The 25,143-nt window shown below is 44.4% G+C and overlaps 1 long non-coding RNA gene across 1 annotated transcript; it reads left to right on the top strand.

The window, feature by feature from the left end:
* Positions 1–15,464: 15,464 nt before the first annotated feature.
* LOC146960268 (uncharacterized) lies at positions 15,465–21,338 on the top strand. The gene is made up of 3 exons (XR_015035486.1): positions 15,465–15,581; positions 20,636–20,704; positions 21,268–21,338. It is a non-coding gene; the product is annotated as an uncharacterized LOC146960268 (long non-coding RNA).
* Positions 21,339–25,143: the final 3,805 nt, after the last annotated feature.

The raw sequence follows: 25,143 nt of genomic DNA, 5'->3' as shown, positions 1-25,143 counted from the left end.
GGCGAGACACCCCAGGTGAATAGGGTAAAAAATTTAACTAACAGCTATTGCCATGAAACTTTCTATGTTTATTACTTAGATTGAGACAATTATTTTTTGTATTACATGTTTTCTTAAATATTATGCTTACATATGGAAATTAGACATTAAATAATTTAATATGCGTGAATTTGTGTACATTTCCAGACCCGAAATCTGAAGATTGGATAAAGCCACTTTCAAAATTCTTGTTTTATTTTGTTGACATATTAAAGTCAAAAGTTTTTACAGAGGGGATTTTGGATATCTCTTTTTATCACTTTGTAAATGAGAAAATACTGTCACCAGCCCTAAAAAATCAAATCTCGCCCTGTTTTTAGGTATAAATTGTTGTATAAATGAGGCTGTGAATGATATATCAACAATCCCCTCTGTAAAAACCTTCAGAATATAGGTGGGAATACAACTGGAAGGTTTGGTGTCTGTAAGTGCTGCTGAACTGGAGATTTCGGGTCCAGAGTATAAGAAAAAGCTCATTTTGAGAAAACGGCCTTTAAAGATTCTATTGCAAAAATTCCACAAATTGGCTCTATGCACAGCTCTACTTCCTGAACTTAAGGCAGCTCCTTTATTCCCTGTTTTACATTATTGGACAAACTGATTAATCCAGGTGTGTCTGACCAATGTGACTACTCAGACACACCTGGATTAATCAGTTTGTCAGTAAATGAAAGAGCTGCCTTGAATTTAGAAAGCAGTGGAGCTGTGCATAGAGCCCATTGTTACTGGAAACAAGAGTGTCTGGCCACTGTGAATTTTAAGGTGTGTGGGCCAGTAGGTCAGAGAAAAAAAATAAAAAATAAAAAATAAAAATAAGAAACACTTTAGGTGTAGCCTAGTTGGGCTCATCTGTAATATGACAACCAATGTTTTCAGTTTCTCTCTGTCTGGCTAAAAATCATATCTGGCCCATGTCAGTGTCACATCCGTTTCACCTCTGTCACTGAGAAGTAAACTACTGCACAACACGTGATTCTGAGGATCGATGCTCATTTTAAGCCCTGTACCAGCGCAGGGACATATTAAATCTCCGATCAGTTCATTCAGACGTCTGATGTGTAAAAAAAAAAAAAAAAACCACCGCTGTGTATCGCGCTGGTCTCCGGCGGCAAACACTCATTTTTTTACGGGTGACAGCTTCCGCGATGACGCACTTTGTAAAGGGATCTTATGGCTCGGTGAGTTTCTGTGCTGTGTCTTTTGTTGTCTAGCAAGTGAGAGTTGCTGTTTTATTTTACGTGAGGATTTAAATCGATTTCCTTTCCCCGTTTTTAAAAGTCCCTCCGCTGTTCAGAGCGCATCACGTGATGCTTCTAAACGAATCACGCTGTCGGAAAACGACACCAGCCAATGAGACCCTCCCTCGTACTTTCACGATTTGTCGCTGGTACAAAGGAAATGACCATTTTTGGAACCGACACATTAGTGCAGGAGAGAGAGAGGGAGAGATAGAGAGAGATAGAGAGAGAGCTTCACGGCGATACCTGATATGACAGGAGTCTGAACAGACGCGGCTCGCTCCGCGATAGAACGCTCAGTTCTGGTGAATTTAGGAGAAATCTACAGGCGACACCAGTCAAAGTGAAGTAAAATAAACACCCATAATGTGTATTTTAGACTATTTTTTTGTATTAGTCTGAAAGAAGACATGTTATGGAAGCAAAATAGCCCAAAATCTCAAAATTGATAAGTGCATGAAAAAACGATGTTTTTGCCTGCCGTGTCTCGCCTTAAGGCATGGTGGCAGCTTTAACCATAGGCTTTAACTGCTCTGTGACACCCTCAAACAGATCTAATGTACGACAAATCTGTACTTAGTACGAGCAAAAGGTTTACATTTTCCGAACCATAAGACCTTGCTGAACGCATCCGTGTCACTTTGGTGTTTCTAGAGTAAAAATTGTTGATTGTGTCGCAGGTTGGAAACTTTGGGACGTTTAGAAAATCAGCGCCTACTTTTGAATGGGAGTCAATGAGAGGAGAGAGGGAACTGGCTGCACTCGGAGGCTCCCAGTTTAAATTGTGTTCGTCTCTCTAGTTTTTTGAGCACATGAAGAGATCAAGGATGAGCTTGTCTACAAACGTGGCCGAAATTATGTGTGTAGAGTGTAATCTGTGGCCGTGCTGACAGGATAGAGAGAAAAATGTGAGAGGATTTTTAGACCCTCTGTCACTCTGCCAACTGCCAACGTCCGAACATTCCGTCCCATTGACTTTCATGTTAAATCTGAATTTTGTAGCTGCAATCACATTAGGTTGTGTGTGTGTGTGTGTGTGTGTGTGTGTGTGTGTGGACGTGTGTGTGTAGGTGTGTGACTGTAATCACATGGTGTGTGTGTGTGACTGTAATCACATGGTGTGTGTGTGTGTGTGTGACTGTAATCACATGGTGTGTGTGTGTGTGTGACTGTAATCACATGGTGTGTGTGTGTGTGTGTGTGTGTGTGTGACTGTAATCACATGGTGTGTGTGTGTGACTGTAATCACATGGTGTGTGTGTGTGTGTGTGTGTGTGTGTGTGTGTGTGCGTGCGTGCGTGCGTGCGTGTGTGCGTGCGTGTGTGTGTGTGACTGTAATCACATGGTGTGTGTGTGTGTGTGTGTGACTGTAATCACATGGTGTGTGTGTGTGTGTGTGTGTGTGTGACTGTAATCACATGGTGTGTGTGTGTGTGTGTCTGTAATCACATGGTGTGTGTGTGCGTGTGCGTGTGTGTGTGTGTGTGTGTGTGTGACTGTAATCACATGAAGCTGGCTCTAGAGTCTGTGTGTGTGTGTGTGTGTGTGTGTGACTGACTTGACACATAGTTAGTTAGTAGCTGCATCCTGTGTCAGTCTGATTTAGCTGTGTCTCTGTTTATAAACATTTAAACGAGCGCCAGGTGGATTGTTTATGAAGTTAACGAGCTCTGGCCTGAGGATCAAAGAGGTTACCACGGCGATAGGGGCCCCCGCAGGCTGAGACAGACAGAAACGTGGAGAAAAAGAGCCATTTTCTGCCTCTGCACCAGTCTCACATTTAGGCTTAGGGTGAGAAAACGGTAACTCCTATCAGAACAAAACACAGAACACGTTGCTCTAAGGACTTCCTGAAAATTTCGGTACGATTTGGTGTTTCTACAGTAAATATTTTGGAGAGGATGGCAGTTTTAAAACATCAGGCCGTTCTGCTTCTCTCAGAAAATATTTGTATTGGAGTCAATGAGGAGCAGAGACAGACGTGGCCGCACTCAGAGGCTGATTCTGTAAGTTCTGTAAGTCTCTCTGATATTTTGAGGACATGAATTGATAGATAACAAGTTTGTCTTACAAATTCTGAAAAATTATGTGTGTAGAGTGAAATTTGTGGCCGTGCTGACAGTTTATCCAGAAAAAATACAGAATGTTTCTTCACTCTCTCCCACTCTAACCGATGATGTCACGTGCTCTGACACGAACATTCCATGCAATACACAACCATTATAATCTCATAATTTCTCCAAAAATGATCATGGTCATTGATCAGGGATTGATCAAAAACTATATGACTAATCAAAACATGGAGTAATACGACAATACACAAGACTTGTGTCTAATGTTTAAAGTTTAAATGAAGTCTCTAGGTGAAAGTATGCCTGAGCAGTAGACGTTTGTTAAACTCCAATGATTGGTCTTTTTCGCTCTTTTTTTTCCGCCCGTCCCATTGACTTCTATGCGAAAAATTCGTACACTGTTGAGAAAAGTAATAGCACACCGATCCCGATCAGGATGCACGTTTTGATATATAATTTCGAGTTGCAGGACTAGTAGCGAACCGAAATCTGGCCGGAAGTGGAAAAATAACTAGAAAAAGCATTTCCAAGAATGGAAATGGTGTGACTGCTGATAGCAACTGAACGCTGTTGCAGAATTAGCAAATAGTGCAAGCAGTGATCACCATACAAATGTTTGACCAAGGTCGGAATCGAACCCACAACCTCATGGTCATTAGACTTCCACTCTGCCTCTAGGCCACGGTGCACACACAGTTGCAGAGACTGTTGTCTGTTAATGATCTGCACACTGTCAACATCAAGAAAGCTTGAGAGTCAAGCTTGAATGACTTTGAATGAAAATTTCTGTGAATTTCAGGCTGAGAGCAGCAGTTTCAACATGAAGCAAGTTATCAGAAGTCAACAGAGGACAACTGGGAAAATAATTCACTATAATTGTTGTTGAGGCAAGATTTGAACCAGCAACCTTCAGGTCTCCAGACCAGCAAGCTAACCACTAGGCTACAGACAGAGACAGTATGTGAGGGGTAAAGAAAACCTTTGATAAGAGGATCATTGGCTTCTGCTTAAAAAAATAAGTAAGGAATCAAACCCATGACCTCATGATCAATAAACCTTTACTCTGCCACTTCGCCACAGAGAGCACAGACATAAGCATGTTGCCATTGTAATGTGATGATGTGCTGCAAACGGTGGCAGAAGCAATTAATGCGTCTCTTAACGAACACCTGTAACCAATTGAGGGTGGGGGAGGGGAGCAGAATTCAACATCACATAACAAGATTGCTCAGCCTGGATTCGAACTAGTGACCTTGGGGTTGGCAAGCAGAGGTTGAGACTTTGATGAATGTGAGATTTTTCAATGATGCTTAAAATAAAAAGAAATGAGTATAGATTAGCCACACCAAGTAAGGAGAGGACTTTTTTGTGACCTGTGACTATTTTTTGGTGAATTAAAATGAATTAAAAAGCACTTAACAGCAAGTTACAAAGTTGAGCTCCTTCTCCTGCTGATGTGAAAAAAATGCATTGGGCTGAATGAGAGCAGAGAGCTCCCTGGCTGCATTTAAAAAATATTTTAAATTATTATCTAAGTCTCTTTGCATTTTTGACCAGAATTTTAGCCAGAAGACAAGTGTGGCTACAAAACTGGAGAAAATAATTTGTCTAGAGTTTAATTTGTGGCCGTGCTGACAGTTTAGCCAGAAAAACTCTAGAATGTTTTTTTGCCTCTATCCACTCTGACACCACTCTTGCTCTGCTCGTTAGACGCAATACACACCCATTATAAAGCTGAAAAAAATCAGAAAAAGTTAAATATTTGAAAAAGTATAAATAGTTAAAAAGAGAAAAGTAATGCCGATAAAGTTCAAAAAAAGCTGCACGTTTTGATATATGAATTGTTGAAATAGCACAAAGTATGAAGGACTAGAAGAAGACCGTAAAAAGGCGGAAGAAAATGGCCAAACAGAAGAACAATAGTGTACTAACTAGATACAGCATTTCCTAACGGAACATGCGTGTGAATGCTGAAACCCAATGCTGAACCATGCTGAATTGGGGCAAGGAGACCTTCCTGAGCACATTGATGTGCATTAAATGTTTGTAGGGCAAAAACTTTTCTCAGGGTCGCAAGGTAGAAAAGGGGGGCATTTCTGCTTTTCTAAAAAAATCAGCTCCTACTTTTATATTGAAGTGGATGAGCCACTGGAGCGGGTCTAGCTGCACAATTAGGCTCATTGAGACAATTCTGTAAGTCTGTCTGCTGTTTTGAGCACATAAAATGAGACACGACAAGTGTGGCTACAAACCAGTGAGGAAATCATGTGTCTAGAGTTTAATTTGTGGCCGTGCTGGCAATTTATCCAGAAAAAATCCTGAATGTTTTTTCGATCCCTCTCACTCTAACGATGATGTCACTCACTCTGACCCAACCCCATACACACTCATTGAAAAGTGTGAAATTTGTCAGAAATCCTCATGTGCTTTTAAAGGATTTATCTCAAAAACGGTACAAGCTATGAAAAAGTTGTACATACAGGATGAATACATTAGAAGTTTATCTACAGCTCAGAATTTGAATGAAGTCTCTAGCTGAAAGTATGTGGACGCTTTAAAGGCTGAAAGAAGTAAGAAGATTTGAAGAGTTTCAAGACTGTTCCAATGCATTCCCTATGGGGAAAAAAAAATCAGAAATAGTTGAATATTGCAAAAAGTATGAATAGTTGAAAAGAGAAAAGACATAGCACACCTGTCCCGAAAAGGCTGAACATTTTGATATTTGAATTGTTGAAATAGCACAAAGTATGAAGGACTAGTTACATGACGAAGAAAGGCAGAAAATGGCCGAACCGAATAACAATAGTGTGAATGCTTCCAGCATTCACACTAACTAGGAAAAAATCCACACAATAACAGTAGTGCCCCTGCAGCTATTTCATAGCTGTTGGGACCAGTGCCCGGTGCGATTGCCCGCGGCCCTAATAAGAAAAAATCCACACAATAACAGTAGTGCCCGGGCTTGTGCCATCTCTGTCAACATGGGAATCAAACCCACGATCTTAAGGTCAAGACAGAGCTGATCAGACAGACACATGATCATCTTTCTATAAGCACTGATATGGAGGAGCTGTAACCACATTAGGTTAAGTGTGTGTGTGTGTGTGTGTGTGTGTGTGTGTGTGTGTGTGTGTGTGTGTGTGTGTGTGTGTGTGTGTGACTGTAATCACATGAAGCTGGCTCTAGAGTCTGTGTGTGTGTGACTGACTTGACACATAGGCTGTTTTCGAAACCGCATACTACCGTACTGCCTACTACATACTGCGTTATATGTACTGTATACTGCATACTGAATGTGGGATTCAGTATGCTACTTGAGCAGACCGACGCCGTTATCATCGCAGTATGCAGTATACGAGTTTCCCAGAATGCATTTCACGGCAACCGGTAGCAGTAGCTGTAAACAGGCTAAAAGCTGTTTTATTTCTCGCTCTAGCGCTGTAATTATGTAACTTTATTAAGTTTTAATATTTTTTTCATGCGAGAAAGTAACTGTTAAGACCCCAAATATACGGCCAGTTTATCCAAATGACGGCTGTTTAAAAGTTTGCTCCGATGTTTTTCGGAGAAGTGAAGCTCCGCAGCGACCGGGACATCACAGAGGCAGCAGCCCGGCTCCTGACGTGCTCGGCCGGCCAGCACTACGACGTCATTCCGGAGGAGAAAACGGTCGCTAATTAACTTACCCGTAGGTTTTTAAAGGTTTACCACCGGCTGGTTAAATTATTTTAAGGAGATAAATGTCGGTCTCATTGATGAAATCTCAATTGTGGCAGTAGCATTAGTTTGTTTGAATGTTTGAATCCACAAACTACAACTTGTACAGAACTCCGCAGCTCGCGTCATCACAAGGACCCCATCCACCCATCACATCACACCCACCTTGCAGCAGCTCCATTGGCTCCCCATCACCTACCGTATCCAGTATAAGATTCTACTCCTCACTTTCAAGGCCATCCACAACCTCGCCCCTCCTTACCTTTCTGACCTCCTCCACATCCCCACACCTGCTCGCACAGTCAGATCCTCTTCTTCCATTCACCTCTCGCCTGGCCACCATGGGGAGCAGAGCATTCAGCCGCTCTGCTCCCCAGCTCTGGAACTCACTCCCTCCTGACCTCCGTAATATCACATCTATTAATCTGTTTAAATCCCAACTCAAAACTCACCTGTTCCGACTTGCTCATCACATCTAAGTCACTGCACTTGTTTTAATTCATTTCATTGTTTCTTCCTTTGTGTTTTATGCTGTGTTATTAATATTTTATATGTGCTGTTTTTTATGCTGTGTTTTTTTGCTTATGAGATGTTCTGATATTCTGTATGTAATTATTTTCTGTGAGGCGACCTTGAGTGCCATGAAAGGCGCCATACAAATAAAATCTATTATTATTATTATTATTATTATTAAAGTGAAGCTTCTTGTGTGTAAGCAGCGCTGCCTCGGGGCTCTGGAACCTAACGTCACGTACAGAAATCACCACATTTACAAAAAATAAATAAATATTTTACAATGAACCGATCAGTCTGCATTAAGTTTTATTTTATTAAACTATAGTTACGGTACACGGCTACACTACCGTCTCTGGTTACGTTCTGGTTACGGTTAGACGTCAGGGGAGCATTGCATTGTGGGATACAGTAGGCGATGTAGACTGGTCAGATGCATACTGGAGATATTTTCCGAATCAGTACGTCATCCGGGAACTTTTCACATACTGCAGATTTTGCTTTTGTTCGCATACTGCATACTACATACTACATTTTGGCCAAATCAGTACGTACTAGCAGTATAGTATGCGGTTTCGAATACAGCCATAGTTAGTTAGTAGCTGCATCCTGTGTCAGTCTGATTTAGCTGTGTCTGTGTTTATAAACATTTAAACGAGCACCAGGTGGATTGTTTATGAAGTTAACGAGCTCTGGCCTGAGTATCAAAGAGGTTACCACGGCGATAGGGGCCCCCGCAGGCTGAGACAGACAGAAACGTGGAGAAAAAGAGCCATTTTCTGCCTCTGCACCGGTCTCACATTTAGGCTAATCACATGAAGTTACCTGTGTGTGTGTGTGTGTGTGTGTGTGTGTGTGTGTGTGTGTAATCACATGAAGTTACCTGTGTGTGTGTGTGTGTGTGTGTGTGTGTGTGTGTGTGTGTGTGTGTGTGTGTGTGTGTGTGTGTGTGTGTGTAACTGTAATCACATGAAGCTGGTTCTAGAGTCTGTGTGTGTGTGTGTGTGTGTGTGTGACTATGAGCTGCATCCTGTGTCAGTCTGATTTAGCTGTGTCTGTGTTTATAAACATTTAAACGAGCGCCAGGTGGATTGTTTATGAAGTTAACGAGCCCTGGCCTGAGGATCAAAGAGGTTACCACGGCGATAGGGGCCCCTGCAGGCTGAGACAGACAGAAACGTGGAGAAAAAGAGCCATTTTCTGCCTTTGCACCGGTCTCACATTTAGGCTTAGGGTGAGAAAACGGTAACTCCTATCAGAACAAAACACAGATCACATTGCTCTAAGGACTTCCTGAAAATTTTGGTACGATTTGGTGTTTCTACAGTAAATATTTTGGTGACGCTGGCAGTTTTAAAACATCAGGCCGTTCTGCTCCTCTCAGAAAATATTTGTATTGGACTCAATGAGGAGCAGAGACAGACGTGGCCGCACTTAGAGGCTCAGAGTTTAAATTCTGTAAGTCTCTCTGATATTTTGAGCAGATTAAGAGATCAAGGATGAGCTCGTCTACAACCGTGGCCGAAATTATGTCTGTAGAGTGTAAATTGTGGCCGTTTGGAGTTTGGATAGAGAAAAATTCTGGAGTTTTTCTGGCATCTCTCCCACTCTAACCGATGACGTCACGCACTCTGACACGAACATTCCGTCCAATACACACCCATTATAATCTCATAATTTCTCCAAAAATGATCATGGTCATTGATCATGGATTGATCAAAAACTATATGACCTATCAAAACGTGGAGTAATACGACAATACACAAGACTTGTGTCTACTGTTTAAAGTTTAAATGGAGTCTCTAGGTGAAAGTATGCCTGAGCAGTAGACGTTTGTTAAACTCCAATGATTGGTCTTTTCCGGTCTTTTTTTTCCGCCCGTCCCATTGACTTACATGCAAAAATTTTGCGCAGTTTTTCGCGACTTACGTCGCGAATAATTCGTACACTGTTGAGAAAAGTAATAGCACACCGATCCCGATCAAGACGCACGTTTTGATATATAATATGTCCTGCAAACTAGATGCGAATCGAAAAAGCGTCCGGAAGAGGACGGAGAATAATAAGAAAAAATCCACACAATAACAGTAGTGCCCGGGCTTACGTCCCGGACTTACGTCGCGAAAAATTCGTACACTGTTGAGAAAAGTAATAACACACCGATCCCGATCAGGGCACACGTTTTGATATATAATTTGGCCTAGGACTAGTAGCGAATCGAAAATCGTCCGGAAGATGAAGAAAGAAAACTAGAAAATTTCCTCTCGGGAAATTTTGAATGGGCCACGGGAGCTACTGCGGGTTGTGCCATCTCTGTCAACATGGGAATCAAACCCACGATCTTAAGGTCAAGACAGAGCTGATCAGACAGACACATGATCATCTTTCTATAAGCACTGATATGGAGGAGCTGTAACCACATTAGGTTAACTGTGTTTGTGTGTGTGTGTGTGTGTGTGTGTGTGTGTGTGTGTGTGTGTGTGTGTGTGTGTGTGTGTGTGTGTGTGTAATCACATGAAGCTGGCTCTAGAGTCTGTGTGTGTGTGTGTGTGTGTGTGTGTGTGTGTGTGTGTGTGTGTGTGTGTGTGTGTGTGTGTGTGTGTGTGTGTGTGTGTGTGTGTGTGTGTGACTGACTTGACACATAGTTAGTTAGTAGCTGCATCCTGTGTCAGTCTGATTTAGCTGTGTCTCTGTTTATAAACATTTAAACGAGCGCCAGGTGGATTGTTTATGAAGTTAACGAGCTCTGGCCTGAGAATCAAAGAGGTTACCACGGCGATAGGGGCCCCCGCAGGCTGAGACAGACAGAAACGTGGAGAAAAAGAGCCATTTTCTGCCTCTGCACCGGTCTCACATTTAGGCTAATCACATGAAGTTACCTGTGTGTGTGTGTGTGTGTGTGTGTGTGTGTGTGTGTGTGTGTGTGTGTGTGTGTGTGTGTGTGTGTAACTGTAATCACATGAAGCTGGTTCTAGAGTCTGTGTGTGTGTGTGACTATGAGCTGCATCCTGTGTCAGTCTGATTTAGCTGTGTGTGTGTTTATAAACATTTAAACGAGCGCCAGGTGGATTGTTTATGAAGTTAACGAGCCCCCGCAGGCTGAGACAGACAGAAACGTGGAGAAAAAGAGCCATTTTCTGCCTCTGCACCGGCCTCACATTTAGGCTTAGGGTGAGAAAACGGTAACTCCTATCAGAACAAAACACAGATCACATTGCTCTAAGGACTTCCTGAAAATTTTGGTACGATTTGGTGTTTCTACAGTAAATATTTTGGCGACGCTGGCAGTTTTAAAACATCAGGCCGTTCTGCTTCTCTCAGAAAATATTTGTATTGGACTACTAAAGTTTAAATGGAGTCTCTAGGTGAAAGTATGCCTGAGCAGTAGACGTTTGTTAAACTCCAATGATTGGTCTTTTTCGCTCTTTTTTTTCCGCCCGTCCCATTGACTTACATGCAAAAATTTTGCGCAGTTTTTCGCGACTTATGTCGCGAAAAATTCGTAAACTGTTGAGAAAAGTAATAGCACACCGATCCCGATCAAGCCGCACGTTTTTACGAATCGAAAAAGCGTCCGGAAGATGAAAAATAATAAGAAAAAATCCACACAATAACCGCGGCCCTAATAATAACTAGGAAAAAATCCACACAATAACAGTAGTGGCCAGGCTTTGCCCGGGCACTGGTCCCTGCAGCTATTTCATAGCTGTTGGGACCAGTGCCCGGTGCGATTGCCCGTGGCCCTAACTAGGAAAAAATCCACACAATAACAGTAACTGGTCCCTGCAGCTATTTCATAGCTGTTGGGACCAGTGCCCGGTGCGATTGCCCGTGGCCCTAATAAATAATAAATTTCACATGTAAGGGGAGCTGAACATATAGTTTTCATTCACAAACCAATGTGGGAGAGGTCCAAGACGTGTGTGCCAGACGCACAGAGGCATGCGTAAAACACCTACCTGTTTAGTTAATCTTTTAGTTAATTTTCGTTTCTTTTGGATTTTTGTGCGTATTTTGGAGCCGTTTTGGTACATGTTTGTAAGCCTTTTTTTCCCCCTGAATTATATTTTCTAAAGTGCAACAAGTGGGTTCGGAGTGTGTGATTGAAAGCACGGTCTGCGTCCCGTTCAAGGCCTATCTCCTCCTTCGTTGGTTTACGAGGTTGTGGAGTCCCTCTTTATTAAAGGGTAAAGTGTTGCCATTCCGACAATTAGGGCCTAATGTCGGAGTGGCGGCATGTCGGAATGGCGGTTGCCCCCCAAGGGGGACCATCAACACCGCATAATAGGATATCAAATAAGTAAGTCAAAACATTACAAAAATAACATTGCCATTCTGATGCATCCACTTGTAGGCGACCATATCCATGCACAGCTTCATCTTCATCTTCCTCCTCCTCCTCAGAGCTGGCATCTGGTTCAAAGCTGTAGGGCTGAATAGCTCCTATGTTACCTGCCATTGTTGATTTTTTTTTTTTTTAGAGTAAAGACGAGCGTGAGGACAAAGCTAGCATAACAACCTAGCAGGACTGTTTTGTGTTATGTAATGTAATAAAACACATTTTTTTATGAATATGACGGCGGATAGACCGGAAGCGGAAGTGAAATGTAAAACCGTCAAAATAGTAGTTTAGCGTGCTGGTGCTAACTTCTTAGCGTATATTATAGACTACCGTCCTCTTTCTACACCATATGGTAAACATTTATTTTACTTCTGTGAAACTATAACAGCTGGTTGTTTGGAAGAACGTGTTAGGCCTATAATTATAATTTTAGCCGAGTGTGTGAATGCACTTTGTGGAAAAATTTTACTATTAGCTAGGCTTTACGTCCCCTGCCTAAATTAAGAACATCTATCAAGTCAGAGGGTTTGGACCCTGGACTTCCCTCTTCTGTACCTCTCAGCTGTCTTCTTCAGGTGGCATATTTTCATATGTCGCCACAGGGATTTTCTTTTAAGATAAGCCTCACAATTAATACAATGCATGTACTCAGAGGGCTTAACTGAAAGCTTTGGTTGCTGACGGGGTATCACGGTTCATTTTCCCCTTTCGGTGACATCATTATTGTGGATGCGGTTCCCCTTGTTTCTTAATAGAGCCAACTGAATTCTTCGCTCTTTAAAGCCTTTAGGAAATGCCACTGCTCTAGCCACATCTGGTTTGTCTTTATGTTTGGCCTCTAAATGACGAGTCACTTTCCTGAATGGTTTTGAACAAAATACACAATAAAAACTTTTATTATACAATCATCTACCATCTTCTTTTTTTTTTTTTTTTTAACTCCATAACCGTCACACAATCGTCTGATGAGCTGCTCTCTGTTGATGTCTGTCTGATGATGCCTTTTCTTGTATGGTACAGGGGTTTTGTCAGAATGATCTGAAGATATTTTCTTGGCTTTTCTCGTCTTCTTTTCTCTTTCCCGTCCTCTTGTCTTTTCATCCGCTGCATCAGGCCTTTTTTGTACTTTTCTCTTCCTTTCTAGTTCCACTGAGGTATCACTGTTTGTTGTTCCAGGGACATAGTCATCTTTTCTAAAGCTCGATTCCCCAGTCAGAGCCTCTCCATCCACCTAAAAAATAAAAAAAAAATAAAGAGGAGGGGGAGGGTTAAGGCAGATTTCTAAGTCCTGCTAGGTAAGTATCTGAAATCTCTTTTTTTCACAGCAGATCAAATTTTTGGGAGAAAACACTGACATGCTCTCTATTAACCAGAACAGGTAATGCAAAGCAAATTTATTTGTATAGCCCGTTTTAACCAGCAGTTTGTCTCAAAGGGCTTTACATGGCATCATAACAACATCCTCTGTCCTTAGACCCTCACATCCACTGAGGAAAAACTCCTGGAAACCCTTTTGTAGCCGCTGGAGGGAGGCGGGGTTATAAATTCGGACAGGCAGATTTAAGGAGGCCCTAATCAGGCAGAAAGGCAGCTGTCTGTCTGAAGTCCCCACCGGCTGATTTGCTGCAGGCTGGTGAGGAGGATTGTGTGAGGGCACTGCCGATCGTAAGTTTTTAGAGTTTTCAGACCATACTGAGAATTGGCAAATTGTGAATATATGTAGAGGCACACGACATTAGTACATTTGTGTGGTTGTGTGTTTCAAGTTGTTAGGTGCCGTTCCTGTATGTTAAACTGCACAACAAGTGCCCAGCGCATACACTGAAACACGGAGCAGGTTGGGCTCCTGGGTAGGAATGAGCTGGTGAACAGGAGGTATGTTGATTTCTAGGCATAATAAAGTGTCCACTGTTTCCCCAGCATATGTGTGTGTGAATATGTTGATGCTGACCATATTGCATTTTTGTTGTCACTGAAACAGTTACAGGAGGGAAGCGAGCCAACAAGGGTCGGTCAGATCAGTGTGTGTGCACCCTGTGACAGTCGTATGGTAACATAATTAATTTTATTCCATGTGTTGTCTGTATTGTAATATTGCATGATGGATGTTTTATAGCTTGTATGTTGCATGGCTTGCTTGCTAAATGTTTGTTTGTGAGCAGTATTTGTTTTGTGTTGTAGGTGCATGAGGAGCAGCTGTGCATGGCCTGACTGCTGTTCCTTTTTCCCCTTCTTTGTGGTTTGGTTGATGTGTTCAGTTGAGCAGCTACCGCGGAGCAGGATTGTGCTCCTTGATGGCCTCGTGTTAAGTTACACAGAGCGGAGCTGTTCAGCTGAGCCGTCATTTATTTTGTTTGTTTGTTTTTGTTTTGTTTTGTTTGTTTTACCACTCTCCCACCTATTGACCATGTTAAGTCGGCTTCCATCTCCAAGTGTGCTCAGCCTGCCTTAACTCGAGGGGCTTAGGGGTTTGCTGTGTATACCGGCAGGAGTTGCATTTGAGCGTGTGCAGTGTCTGGTTGCTCTATAGAGGTGCCGTGTTATAGTAACTGCCAGGTGCGTGTGTGTAATGTTATAAATCACTGTTTTGTCTATCCCCTCTCTCACTCGCAGTAAGCCCGAGGGAGCCAGGCCGGCTGTATCCTGATCATTAGAGGAGATGTTTTAATCATTATTGCTCCTTTTACATGTGCCAATAAATAAATAGATTTGAATATAACTTTTGTATAAATAAAGAAACAAGTGTTGTTTTAAAACTTTATACTGGAGTTCTGGCTCATCTTTGAACCAAGGGTAACATTTTGGCGTTGTTGGCAGGATTGGCACAAAATATTTTGGTGAGCAATAATTAACCATTGATAGTGGAAAAAAGTGTGGGAGGTGGTTTTGTGTTTTGTTTTTTGTTTTTTGAAGGGGAAAGGAACAGCAGTTGAAGAGGACAAAGCTTCGTGTCTGAGAGCGACCACCTGCAACAGCCATGTCCCAAGACGAGGAACTGGCAAGACTCAGGGAGGAGCTACAAAACCTGAAATTGGAAAATCAGAGACTCAGAGAACCAGTAGATCAAGGTAATGGGGCTCGCAGCGAGGGTGGCCAGCGGAGGGAGGTTGTGTACATCCCCCGTGAACGAAAATGCCCCAATTTCTCTGGAAAGACTGGACCTGGGTCCTTGTCTATTGAAGACTGGCTGGAGGAAGTGGAGTGCTGCACTAGAGGCCGTCATATGTCTGAAGTAGAAAAGGCACTTTTCATGTATGATCATTTAGAGGGGGAGGCTCGGTCTGAAATCAAATTTAGGCCACAAACAGACCGAGAAAATCCAAATGTATTGATCAATGTTCTTACAGAATTGTATTCATGTTCCAATTCTTATGTTTCATTACAATATCAGTTCTTTGACCGCAGACAAAAAGAAGGTGAATCTCTACAAGAATACTCATTAGGATTGTTGTCTATCAGGGACAAAATACTGAAAACTGACTCTGCTGCTATGCCTAATTCTGACCAGGTGCTACGAGACCAGTTTTGTGAGGGCGTACGTGACCACATGCTGCGCAGGGAGCTGAAAAAGCTTGTGCGCCAGACCCCCACGTTGTCACTCCTTGACCTGCGGAAGGAGGCCATTCGCTGGGTTGAGGAGGGACAGCCACAAAGGGAGAGGTACACTCGACAAACACCTCATTCTCATGAAACACAAGCCATTGTAACAAGTGAAGGTGCTAGTGCTCGACAATCTGAGCTTTCAGAACTTAAAGATATTGTAATGAAACAGCAGGATATTGTGATGAAACAGCAGGAACAATTGGATATGTTGGCCAAAACCTTAGGGGCACACAGTGATTACAACAGGGGGGTGCAGAGGCCTAGGCAGAGCTCTCGGTTCAGGCGTTCTCCAGATGGGCAGCCCATCTGTATTCGTTGTAATCAGGCAGGTCATATAGCTCGTTACTGTAAAAACAATGGCCAGGAGAGACCAGTTAGAGCGGTCCCTGATAGAGAGGAGACAGAGCAACAAAAAAACTAGAACCCCCCAGTGTGAAGAGCCACATGCTGGAGGTGGGGGCAATGGGCTCAAAAATAAAACAGGAAGAGCGTACCATGACATTTAACAAATTGGTTGGTTCCTGCCCAGTGGTAATGGTAAATATGGGGGATGTCGAAGTCCCCTGCCTGCTTGATACAGGATCAATGGTGTCCACTATCACAGAAAGTTTTTTTGATGAACACTTTAATGCTTCTGGTAAATGCAAAGTGGGCAATTGTCAATGGCTTGGCCTTAAAGCTGCTAATGGGCTTGATATCCCATATGTAGGTTATGTAACGCTAACAGTAAATGTCTATGGGACACCGATTTCAAATTGTGGTGTTCTAGTGGTAAAAGATCCCCCCACCTCTAGTGGCCAGCAACAAAAAAAGGGTCTTCCTGGAGTTTTGGGTATGAACATTGTTAGAGATTTTTATTACATATTGCTTGAACAACATGGGTTGGGACTTTTTCATACACCTCAGATTGAGTCAGCTCATCCAGCATGGAAACTTGCCCTAAGGTACTGTGAAAAAAGAGAAGCAATTGTCAATTCTACCGAGGTCTATAAGGTCAGAGTTCAGGGTAACGCACCAGTGCAGGTGGCTGCAGGTACATTAACTATGGTCCCTGTCACTTGCCCACAGATTCCATCTGCAAGTAGGGTGGAGTTTTTACTGGAGCCCCTTGGTCAAGAGGAGGGTACCCTTCCTGATGGGTTATTAGTTTCCCCAGCTTTAGTTCAGGCAGAACGGGGTTTACTGTATGCACCTGTCACAAATGTGGGGACGAGGGATGTCTGGGTCACACCACGCAGATTAATTGGGTCTGTAGAAGTAGTCACCACGGCTCCCATTAGCCCTAGGCCTAAAGTCGAATTATCTTTTGATGAGTTATCACATGAGTATGTTGCTCAGGTTTCCTCACAGGAGGCTTATGACATGGCTGACCAAAAGGCAGAATTCTCTGTTCCAAGTTTTTCAAATCTGTCAGAAGGTGATGTAATCCAAGCTAAACGACTGTTGTACACTTATCAATCCATATTTTCTAAGGGGGAGGGGGATGTGGGGTGTTCTAAGTTGATTGAACATGAAATTCCAGTGCTGGATTCAGCCCCAGTCCGCCAACCATATCGTAGGATACCTCCGGCCCAGTATGAGGTTGTGAAAGCCCACATTCAGCAGTTGGTAGATAGTAAAATTGTCAGGGAGAGTAGCAGCCCCTACTCATCGCCAATCGTGATAGTGCAGAAGAAGGACGGAAACATCAGGCTTTGCGTAGACTATCGTCAACTTAACGCTAAAACCCGTAAAGACGCATTCCCGCTGCCCAGAATTGACGAGTCTTTGGATGCCCTTACAGGAGCTCGATGGTTTTCTACCTTGGACCTCGCCAGCGGGTATAATCAGGTAGAAGTTGCAGAACATGACAGGAAGAAAACTGCATTCTGTACTCCCTTTGGCTTGTTTGAATTTAACAGGATGCCGTTTGGATTATGCAACGCGCCGGCGACCTTTCAACGGCTGATGGAGCGATTGTTTGGGGATCAGCGCCACCAGTCCGTCCTGTTGTACTTGGATGATGTCATCGTGTTTTCTTCCACTATTCAGCAGCACCTGGAGAGACTCGAGTTGGTCTTCAAACGCCTACAAGAGCAGGATTTAAAAGTAAACCTGTCCAAATGTCATTTCTTTCAGGAACAGGTGCGATACCTGGGGCACGTGGTGTCACAAGAGGGGGTTGCCACAGACCCTGAGAAAATTGCAGCGGTGCGAGATTGGAGGAGGCCCACCTACCTGAATGAGCTCAGATCGTTTCTCGGCTTTACGGGCTACTACCGGAGGTATGTGAAGGGATATTCCAAGCTGGCAGCACCACTTAACCATCTAGTCAGCCTACTGAGTCCCCGCAAGGGTAAGACCCCGAAAATCCCACTGTTGTCCCGATGGGACGAGAACTGTGATCAAGCATTTCAGGCCCTACGGGAGAGGCTCTGTACAGCCCCAGTATTGGCTTTTGCAGATTTTGACAAGTCTTTTATCCTGGAGGTAGACGCCAGCCACCAAGGACTGGGGGCGGTCCTATCACAGGAGCACAATGGTAAGATCAGACCAGTTGCTTATGCGAGTCGCAGCCTGAAGAAAACAGAACGGAATATGGAAAATTATAGTTCCATGAAGCTAGAATTTTTAGCCCTCAAGTGGGCAGTCTGCGACAAGTTCAGAGAATACCTCCTGGGAAACACTTTCATTGTGTACACAGATAATAATCCCCTTTGTCATCTGCAGACTGCGAAGTTGGGAGCCATGGAGCAGCGTTGGGCATCAGAGTTGGCATCCTTCAATTTTACGCTCAAATACCGGCCTGGGCGTTCCAACTCTAATGCTGATGCACTGTCCCGGCTGCCATTGGAGAGAGCTTCACCTGGCACAGCAATTCCCAGGCAGCTCATGACAGGTATTGGAGTACCACAAGCATCAGTGCAGGCCATGTGCAGCGAGGTGACGACCTCCCCAGCCATTCTCGTCCTGACCTCGCCTCATTGCAAGCTGTAGACCCCGTGATTGGACCTGTTTTGAGACTCTGGCAGAAGGGCCGCCCTCCGGAGGCTGTGGAGAAGGAGAGTCTAGGTAAGGAGAGCAGGGAGCTGGTCCAGAAGTGGCATCGTCTGTTGGAGAAAGAGGGATGTCTGTACCGCCTTACCTACTCCTCGGATGGAAACAAGGAAGTCCACCAGTTGCTGTTGCCGCAGAGCCTACAGAAGGAAGTTTTCACCCAACTACATGATGCCCATGGTCACCAGGGGGTCGATCGGACCACCGACCTAGTGCGGAGCCGTTGTTTCTGGCCGGGGATGTTGAAGGACGTGGAGCAGTGGTGCAAGGAATGCCAGCGTTGCATTGTGGCTAAAGCAGTAAGACCGAAGGTGAGAACGTACATGGGCACACTCCAGGCCTCCAGCCCCAATGAGATACTAGCCATGGACTTTACCTTGTTGGAGCTGTCGAGTGATGGGAGGGAGAATGTCCTGGTTTTAACCGATGTCTTCACCAAGTACACCCTGGCCATCCCGACGAGAGACCAGCGTGCTAGCACTGTGGCTGACGTGCTGGTGCGAAATTGGTTCCATCTGCTGGGTGTGCCGGCTCGCCTGCATTCAGACCAAGGGAGGAACTTCGAAAGTCACATCATCCAGCAGCTATGTAAGTTATACGGCATTAAGAAGAGTCGCACCACTGCATACCATCCAGAGGGCAATGGTCAATGTGAACGGTTCAATAGGACGCTGCATGATCTGCTGCGCACGCTTCCCCCGGACCAGAAGAGGCGGTGGCCCCAGTACCTCTCGAAGTTGACCTACGCCTATAACACCACTGTCCACCAGGCTACAGGGGTGAGTCCTTACTTCCTTATGTTTGGCCGTCAGCCACAGTTACCTGTCGATCTTCTACTGGGCACCAGCAGTGAAGAACCCAGTGGAGGCTCAGTGGAGGAGTGGATCCGAGAACATCAGGATACCCTGAATGAGGCATACAGCAGAGTGAGAGGACGCCTGCGGGAACGACTGGAGCGCAGAAATCTCAAGCACCATGCAGTAATCCGGGATGCAGGGTTCCAAGAAGGTGAGCTGGTGTACCTGAAAAACCATCAAGTGAGAGGGCGAAATAAGATTCAGGATACTTGGGACTCATGCCTTTACCGGGTAGTCAGGTGTCCAGGGGGCTTGGGGAATGTTTATTCTGTTGTTCCCATAGACCAGGACTACCCGGTTAAACAGGTACATCGGGCCGAGATGAGGGCTGCTGGTGCAGGAGGAGTGCCAGAGACAGTGGCCAGGGTGTCAAGTTCGGAGGAGTCCGAGGATTCAGAGGAGGACGATGGTGACCTGGAGTCAGTGAGTGGAGCATCCTTATGTGTCATGATGGATAACTATGATTTCAGTGTCCAGGACTCCGCTACTGTAAGCCGGATAAACGGGCCGCCCTTGGACTCATCAGGTCTGGACATTGTCCCCCGCAGGGAGGTGGCCGAGCCTTCCTATAGGCGTACCACCCGTGCCACAGCAGGACAGCACTCAAATCCTTACCATCTTCCCCAATCCACCGGCGCACAGAGAGCACCGTCCGTGGTGTGAGTATGGTGGCTGCGAAATCTCTAACAAATAGGTTATTATAGTGTAGTAAATCGTCGGGACGACGATTTTTTTCCTTGGGGGGGTAGAATGTAGCCGCTGGAGGGAGGCGGGGTTATAAATTCGGACAGGCAGATTTAAGGAGGCCCTAATCAGGCAGAAAGGCAGCTGTCTGTCTGAAGTCCCCACCGGCTGATTTGCTGCAGGCTGGTGAGGAGGATTGTGTGAGGGCACTGCCGATCGTAAGTTTTTAGAGTTTTCAGACCATACTGAGAATTGGCAAATTGTGAATATATGTAGAGGCACACGACATTAGTACATTTGTGTGGTTGTGTGTTTCAAGTTGTTAGGTGCCGTTCCTGTATGTTAAACTGCACAACAAGTGCCCAGCGCATACACTGAAACACGGAGCAGGTTGGGCTCCTGGGTAGGAATGAGCTGGTGAACAGGAGGTATGTTGATTTCTAGGCATAATAAAGTGTCCACTGTTTCCCCAGCATATGTGTGTGTGAATATGTTGATGCTGACCATATTGCATTTTTGTTGTCACTGAAACAGTTACAGGAGGGAAGCGAGCCAACAAGGGTCGGTCAGATCAGTGTGTGTGCACCCTGTGACAGTCGTATGGTAACATAATTAATTTTATTCCATGTGTTGTCTGTATTGTAATATTGCATGATGGATGTTTTATAGCTTGTATGTTGCATGGCTTGCTTGCTAAATGTTTGTTTGTGAGCAGTATTTGTTTTGTGTTGTAGGTGCATGAGGAGCAGCTGTGCATGGCCTGACTGCTGTTCCTTTTTCCCCTTCTTTGTGGTTTGGTTGATGTGTTCAGTTGAGCAGCTACCGCGGAGCAGGATTGTGCTCCTTGATGGCCTCGTGTTAAGTTACACAGAGCGGAGCTGTTCAGCTGAGCCGTCATTTATTTTGTTTGTTTGTTTTTGTTTTGTTTTGTTTGTTTTACCACTCTCCCACCTATTGACCATGTTAAGTCGGCTTCCATCTCCAAGTGTGCTCAGCCTGCCTTAACTCGAGGGGCTTAGGGGTTTGCTGTGTATACCGGCAGGAGTTGCATTTGAGCGTGTGCAGTGTCTGGTTGCTCTATAGAGGTGCCGTGTTATAGTAACTGCCAGGTGCGTGTGTGTAATGTTATAAATCACTGTTTTGTCTATCCCCTCTCTCACTCGCAGTAAGCCCGAGGGAGCCAGGCCGGCTGTATCCTGATCATTAGAGGAGATGTTTTAATCATTATTGCTCCTTTTACATGTGCCAATAAATAAATAGATTTGAATATAACTTTTGTATAAATAAAGAAACAAGTGTTGTTTTAAAACTTTATACTGGAGTTCTGGCTCATCTTTGAACCAAGGGTAACACTTTTAACAGGGAAAACCAGGAGAAACCTCAGGGTGAGCAACAGAGGAGGGATCCCTCACCCAGGACGGCAGACATGAAATGGATGTTGTTACAGACAAGGTAAGTATTCTAATACTAATGAGAACTACAATTTCCGGGGCAGTGCGTGGCGCAGTGGTTAGAGCGGCCGCCCCATGTAGAGGCTACAGTCCTCAACGCAGGCGTCCCCGGTTCGAATCCCGCGCCAGGTGGACCTTTCCTGCATGTCATTCCCCCTCTCTCTGCCTCCCCCTTCCTGTCTATATCACTATGTACTATCAAATAAAAGGCGAAAAAGCCAAAAAAATATACTTTAAATTTTTTTTTAAAAGAACTACAATTTCCACTACACATGAAACTGTTACTGGTTTCACACTATATCACAAGCATGAAGTAAATAGATCAGTGTCATAAATCGGCCTCATTTACCCGATCCAGCTATTTAGTCAATGTCAGAACTATATCCAGTCTTAGTATTAGATCTAGGCATCCCTGTTTAAAGGGTGTAGCTGCATGACTCACTGCTGTATCCTGCTGATGATGTAGAACCACGGTCCTCTTCCTCTCCTTTTGCCTCTCTGCCTGCGCTGCCTCATAGCGCTTTTCACACATATCATGGTGTGCTTTCACCTTCTGTAGGCCTATATAAAGCATATGGCGACTTTTTGCCTGTGAAACATTGTGTAGAAACATTCACAATGTTCAGTAAAAGCTATATAGCTTTTTTATTTTTGGCATTTAAATCTAATTTGAAGGGACCATGTAAAAAGACAGAGCAAAGAGGAGGAACAACATCATGTAACAAAGGGTCACACCATGGCACCATGATGCAGAAATGTAATCATTGTGCAGAACACCATGTACTAATCTTAAGTTGTCTGACCAGAGCACAATTTTTTTTAACTACACCTGCATAGTTACTGCGATGTGGGACAATTGAGCATACCTGCCAAGTAGGCCTAGATTTATTGATTATGTTAGGACTGATTATGCTGTGGTGTTAAACTAGGCTGGCAACTAATGTGTTTTATTTTCTCTCTTAGAGACAGGACCAGGCCAGCCATTGTTTTATTGTTAAATCATAGGCCTTTGTGAATTCATTTTCTTTGTGTGCCTCTGGGGCCAATAATGGTAAGTTGTAATTCTTAGTGAATTCATTTAAATGCTACTGATGCTGGTTGTTCTCCTCTCTTACATGTGTTCTCTTCGTAGACTTTCCCTGTATAACTGTGCGTTCACACCAAAAGCTTCGAAAGCGTCAAAACGCCGGAAGTCAATTCAATCAATCATCAATCAATCATCATTTATTTGTCATTGCCATAAATAACAATGAAATTACGTTGGACCATACAACCTTACATAGTGAAAAGTGCATAGTGCAAAATGTGCAATGGGCACACGAGCATGTCATGTACATGAAAAAGAGGACAAAAAAACACAGGGGCGCCAGAGGACATGGTCAGAGGTAGTACTATAGTGTATGTTGCAGCAATGCAAAGGCCAGTTCACAGTTATTGTAAGGTGGAGTGTGGTTACTGTCCATATGGGGGAGGGGGGAGACATGGAGTGTAAACAAAGGAAAGACAAAAACAGAAACAGGGGCATCAGAGAACATGGTCAGAGGTAGTATAGTGTGTGTTGCAGCAATGCAGAGACCAGTTCACAGTTATTGTAAGGTGGGGTGTGGTTACTGTCCATGTGAGGTGGGGAGAGAGAGGAGGGGGGCACTGTTCAGCAGCCTCACTGCCTGAGGATCAGGGACGTGCACATGACTATAGAGGGGCAGGGGCTCAACATCAGAAAAGGGCAGTACCTATGTACAATTTTTTCAGGCCTTAATATCAAAATAAATAAATTACAGTTACTATTTAGTCGGTAGAGAAAGCCTGCACGCCTTCAGGATTGCAGTCAACACGCTGGACCAATTTCCCAACTTCCCGAAACAGAGTCATGACTTCTGAACTGGTAGGCTAAGGCTAATATTGGGTGCACATTAACATGGCTTGCAGAAAAAAAAATCATGTGAGTGCAAGTGCAAAATAGAAGTAGGCTAAGCCTACAGGCTACACACACAAAACCAAGAAATGACTACTGTGACTGCTACTGTGCATATTTCAGAACAGCAGCAATGTTTACAACAGCAAAGTCACAATTACCAGTAACTCAATATGTGGAAACAAATTCAAATAGTCAGTGAAATCAAGCGGAGTGAGTGATTCCTCCTGTTGCTGTTGTTGTTCACTACATTCAGGTGATGTTAGACAGAGGACGAGGTGGGGCTTAACTCCTAACAAGCAGTGAGCTAAACAAACACAAATGGCGCTTTTCTGAAATATGACTCATATTAAGCTCATTGAATAAGTGGACGGCGACTTGTCAGAACCGACAAGGAAGTTATGTTGGTGGATTTATAACTCACAAGATTCGACACAAGTCGCTCCACTGTCACGTCTCATCTATGTGCGGCACACATCGATGAGGCAGCAGCTTCTACTTCTCTCTCTCTCTCTCTGGACGTGCATGTGAGGGAGCGCGCACCGCGGGGCAGCCCCGCCCCTCGGTGAGAGACGGAGCGGAGCAGCAGCGGACAACACACACACCAACGTACACAATACCGTATATATTACAAGGAAATGCGTACGGTAGATAACCGTGGCATTTTGACAGCGCGGTTATTTACATCCTCATGCACAACAGGAATGCATTTATTGGAAAAAAAAAACAAAAAAAACAACAACATAGAAAAAGGGCACTTTTTAATACGAGGCAAAAAGGGCAGGGGCTCAAGCACCCTTTGGGCCCTATGTGTGCACGTGCCTGCTGAGGATACAGGCTGTGGGCCATTCTGGTGGTTCTGGCAGATAAGGCCCTGTACCTTCTACCTGAGGGCAGCAGGTGGAACAGGTGATGGGCATCTCTCTTCAGACAGCGGGAGGTGTAGATGGTACTGATCTCTGGTAGAATGGTCCCCATGATTTTCCCCGCTGTTTTTACCATCCGCTGGAGTGCCTGCTGTTCGGCCTTAGTGCAGCTGGAAAACCACACAAGGAAACCATATGTCAGAACACTGCTGATGGCACAGTTGTAAAAGTTCACCATCAGCTGTTTCTGGATCCCGGCATTCTTCAGTTGCCTCAGGTAGTAGAGCCGTTGCTGGGCCTTTCCTACTGCCGAGGCGGTGTTGATGCCCCAGGACAGGTCCTCAGTGATGGTCACTCCCAGGAATCTGAAGTGCGCCACCGTCTCCACCGCCTCACTGCCGATAGAGAGTGGAAGATGGTTGTTTTGTCTCTTTTTGCGGGGGTCCACAATAATCTCCTTGGTCTTCTTGATGTTCAGTATGAGATTATTATCCACACACCATGCTGCTAGATGTTGCACTTCAGTCCTGTAATCCATCTCATTGTTGTTGTTGATGAGTCCGAGCACTGTGGTGTCGTCAGCGAATTTAACAATGAGATTGGAGGAAGAAGAAGCAGAGCAGTCATGTGTGAACAGGGTGTAGAGCAGAGGACTGAGCACACACCCTTGGGGGGCCCCGGTGTTGATTGAAAGGGTGGAGGAAGTGTACTTGTCCACTCTCACACTCTGTGTTCGGTTTATAAGAAAGTCCACAATCCAGTTGCACAGTGAGATGTTTAGTCCAAGATGGTGTAATTTGGCTTGGAGCT

This window comes from Trachurus japonicus, unplaced genomic scaffold, assembly GCF_045865225.1.
Source record: "Trachurus japonicus isolate A0001 unplaced genomic scaffold, Traja_1.0 AP030520.1".
NCBI lineage: Eukaryota > Metazoa > Chordata > Actinopteri > Carangiformes > Carangidae > Trachurus > Trachurus japonicus.
The sequence above is the reverse complement of the archived record's forward strand: the minus strand, read 5'-3'. Positions and strand labels throughout refer to the sequence as shown.